This window comes from Zonotrichia albicollis, chromosome 1 (assembly GCF_047830755.1).
Source record: "Zonotrichia albicollis isolate bZonAlb1 chromosome 1, bZonAlb1.hap1, whole genome shotgun sequence".
Classification (NCBI taxonomy): Eukaryota; Metazoa; Chordata; class Aves; order Passeriformes; family Passerellidae; genus Zonotrichia; species Zonotrichia albicollis.
In genome coordinates, this window is record NC_133819.1 from 45,615,502 (window position 1) to 45,620,033 (window position 4,532).

Below are 4,532 nucleotides of genomic sequence, written 5' to 3' on the forward strand. Positions count from 1 at the left end.
GAGCGCCGGGCCCGGCTGTGTATCCTGCCGCCGCGGCCGGGCCCCGCGCGCGGCATTCCATAGGCGCCCGGCGCTGAGGGCAGGCAGAGGGAGGAGGAGAAATAGTGCCTGGCTCCCAGGGCGGAGGGAGACAGGGAGCGGGGAAGCGGCACGCGAAGGGGAAGGCCGGGCCAGGCAGCGCTGGGCAGGGCTGGGCAGGGCAGGCTAGGCTAGGGCTGGGCAGGCTGGGGCAGGGGGAGCGCGGCGGAGACACCTTTTTCCGGAGGTGGGAGGGAAGGATCAGAGTTCCCGGCTTGGGAATGAAGTTGCTGCTGCCCTGAGGGGTGTAGAGGCGGCGGGGGAGGTGATGCAACTCAGGGGATCAGCCCGGGGTCCCGCTTTGGGAAGGGAAGCGTGGGGGTGGGGGGCAAAAGGCGAGTCTGATCCTCTCTCTCTCCTACTCCTTTCCACCCCCCACCCCTCCCCCCCTTTATTTTGGAGTTTCGTTGCCTGGGGTTTTTAATTTTTTTATTTTTTTTTTATTTTTTTTTTAATGCACGGCACCAACTGTAGCGAAACTCCGTCTTCCCAAACGCCCACGTCGCCAAGTCCGGGAGGCGCTCGGGCCGCTGCGGAGAATCGGCCCCGGCGCTGGGACGGGGCAGCCGCCGAGCCCGGCCCGGCGCTCATCCCGAGCCCGGGGAGCCCGGGAAGGTGGCAGTGGGCCCCGCTCACGTCGGCGGAAACGCGCTCCCGCTCTGCCCTTGTAAATATTTGTCAGGAAGCAGTTGCCAAAGAAAGTATCTCGTTATGCAATTTTTTTTTTTTTAATGGGAGAAGGGAACTTCCCTCTCCCTCCCCCCCCCCCCCCAACACCTCCTTCTCCCCTCCTTCCCCTCGCTTCTTTAGTGATTCGTAAAAAACAGGAAAATAGGAATTGCACAAGGATTTTTCGCGGCGTGTGAAGGCACGTCCGCGGCGGCCTCTTCTCGGCGTGCTCGGGCTTGCACAGCAGAATGTTTTACAGACTTTTTGCGTGCACCGTCTTGCAATGGCAAAGTCTGTGTTTAACATCCCGAGAGGGAAAAATGCATTCACACCTCCCTCCACATGAAACAAGGACCGTATATACGACGTGGTTGTGGAAAACATCTGTTGCCAGAGCAAAAGATGGATATTATTTTGTTCCCCCCGCAATATACATTTGCTTTGGCACGGGCCGATGTGGGAGATTGAATTCTTGTTTTGCTTCTCGCAGTCTCCTGTCCCCCACCAGCCTCCAGGTTCTGCAGTTCTTGCAGCAGGGAGATGCGCGGTTCACAAACGGACTACCTTTATACCTGGGTTTTTTCCCACTGTTTTAAACAGGCTCTAAGTTTCTACTTAGAAAGTTGCAATTAAAGATTTGGGTTTTTTTCCCATTGATTTATTCAGTCAGAGGTAGCGTTAGACTAAAGGAACTTCTTTCACAGTGCTGCTTGATTTTCACGTAAGCTGCTTTCTTTTGAATTTGGAGCTTTTAAAACGGGATTTCTCCTGAGCTGGAGGTTTGTTGGGGGGACAATGTAAGGCTGACTGCGTACAAGAGACAAGGTGGAACTGGCATGGGTGGCAAGGGGGCCACAATCCAGTGGAGCAAGTGCAGGAGAGGGGTTCCAAGGGTGGGTTAGCTGTCACTACTCGTATGACATTAGAAAGGCAGTGGTGAAAAAAAATTTCTATTTTCCTCCCCACTACCCTTGCCACTGCAGGGCGTAGCAGTCATTCACCCACCAGCCTCCCTCTGCTGTGGGCAACCTTTGGTGCCCACTAGTAAGGAAAAGAAATGCCATCTGGACAACCCTGAAGTTGGAGAATCAAGAAATGCAGCTTTCCTGTTTTCTCTTAGGACAGTTAGCCATTTTGACAATACTGGTCAAAAGAGAGGCAAGAGTGAGGGCAGCTGTTGGCAAGAGCTGCCAAAGAAAACACTGCCAGATCAGGCCGGTGGACTGTGAGTGTTCATCACCTTCCTGGGGAGTTATTTGGTGCAGCTATGACCAGAAGGACCTTGTTCTTGACACGAGAAATTTTATTCCAATTTAAGATAAGAAGCAGAGAAAGTATTCTTGAAGATTGTCTTGAGCAATAAAAAAGAAAAGGGTGTGGGAGGAAGAGTTAATGTCTTTGTCCACCTTCCTTTCTCAGCTGCCTTCTTCTACAACCTTGAGAAAATCTGCTCTGCCTTGGTTTCACCCTCTGTAAAACGGGAATAGTAATACTGACAAACCCCTCCTTTTAGATCCCTGGATCAAAGGTACTATATAAGTTCAAAGTGCTGTTTCTATAGGGCATTATTGCCAAATTCACTATAAGCAATTCCATTGGGTACTTGATAACAACAGTAGAATCAGTCAAACGCCCTTGATGCATTGCATGGTCCCAGATACCTTTCAGAGCCTCTTTGTGTGCCATGCCACCCCCCGAGGTCTGCAGGGATGGGGCTTTTGGAGCCTGGATTTTGCAGGAGCAGGAGGGGTACACTCCATGTCTCTGCTTCTGGCCCCTCAACTGTGCACCGCTTTTCTTTTTGGCCTGACGAGGACAACTGGAACTAGACCTTTTAAAAACAGGTTTAAAACATTCAACTTATATATTTATATAAATTTTGTAAGGCCTTTAGTACCTAATGTTTAACTCTTTTTGATTTTTGGATGCTTTACTTCTGCATGGGTTGTTGTAATTTTAATCTCTATTTGTTTCACTGCAAAGTGGTTAGGATACTTTTTGCATCTAGACACATTGCTTATAGAAATTTGGGTCATATCACCTTTGTAATTTTTTGCTGTTAGGTAGCTAAACATGTTCTAAAATTGTACCTTAAAATTCCCAAATCCCTACTTCAGAAAAACAAGTATCTTAATAGCTGCATTGATTATTAACTTGTCGGTGTTCTCTCAATTATAAAAATGTTTCTAAAATATATTTAGTATTCCTAATTTTTATAAAATAGCGTGTGTCAAGTTCCACTACCAAAATAAGAAGAGTAAATGTTATATGGAATATTACAGTGCGAGGCTTCATCAGTAAATTCACTAACAGTCCAGTTATTCTTCCTCTTCTACTTTCTTTTCCTTTCCTCCCCAAGAAGCACTGAGTGCGTCTGTGCAGCTTCAGAAGTTTCCTCTGAGCTCTTTTATACTTTAATAGGTTTGTTTTGGTGCCAGTTTACTAGAAGAATATGCTGCAGACATATTTTTTTTAAAAGGTCAAGCAGTCTCCTAACATGTGCATTGTGTATCCTTGCAGTAAGAAATCCTCAGTGCAAAGGAGAGCTTCATGGTTGAATTTTAAAAGATAATGATTTAAATCTTTTTGTTAACTCTTTTTTTTTTTTTCATCCTTAGCACTGATTTTGGAGAGTCAACTTTTAGTACGGTAAAAAGTAGGAAGCCCCTTAATTTAAAAAAAAGGAAACAGTTAAATGTAAACTTAGATGGTCACCTTTCCTTCTGAAATCCTGGTGTACTATGTTTGTAAGGAACATGGTAACAAATGAGTAGCCATGGTACTAATATGAGGACAAAGCAAAATTACCAATTACAGAAATATCTAGGGCTCTGGGCCTGAATCTTTGATTTCCCATATGGATCTTAAAAATGTATGCATAATTGGCTTCTAACTGTGCATGCTCTAGGAACATATTCAAGAATCAACTACAGATATTTTTTTCAGACACTGACTAAATATATATTCTCTTGTCAGCAAAAAGATACATCATTCTGATCCTCTTAACTGGAAAGGAAAAAAATAAAAAGAATCTTCTTCCAGCAAAGTGAGGTTGGAGTGTGTTAAAAAAGTCACATAGTCTCATGCAGGAGCGAAGGGGAAAAGAGAGGGGGATGCTTGCGATATTTAAGCACTCTTTGAGACACAGGACTAATCAGTGTAACTTCTGCCTCATACTTGGGAGCTACGTTTTATTAATTCACATCAAGGTCTTTACTCTGCTAATGTAAATAGCTGTGCCATTCAGGCTCGGTTTCAGTGGAAAAAAAATTGTTCTTTATTGACAAAGAAAAATGGAATTATTCAAAATAAAAATAATGGTGAGATTTTACCTTTCTCAAAAATTATGCAAAAAAAAATGTTTCTGGGTGATTTCGAAGGAAAGAAAGACCCTACAAATTAGTAATAAATTAGTACAGAAGATAGTGATCAAAAAATCTTGTTAACTGGTTCAAATGAATGTAAATTGTAGTTTTCTATAAATGTTGCTGCAAGCATCAGAAATAGAATTGTCATTGGCCACCAATTTGATTTTTAAGCAAAAGTTGTTCTTTCCCTTCCTGTTAATTTCGGATAAATGCGATATGCCTTAAAACTTCCTTCTATGAATTGCTACAACAGTTTATTTATCAGGTATGTTCCAGAAACTAAGATTAAAGCCTCCAGCTGATTTAGTAGCTGAGGCATTACTCATCAGAATATCTGATTACTGGCATATTAAGCAATGGAACAGACTAAACATGAAGCATTGCATCTCCCAGTACGGATATTTTAATTACTACTAG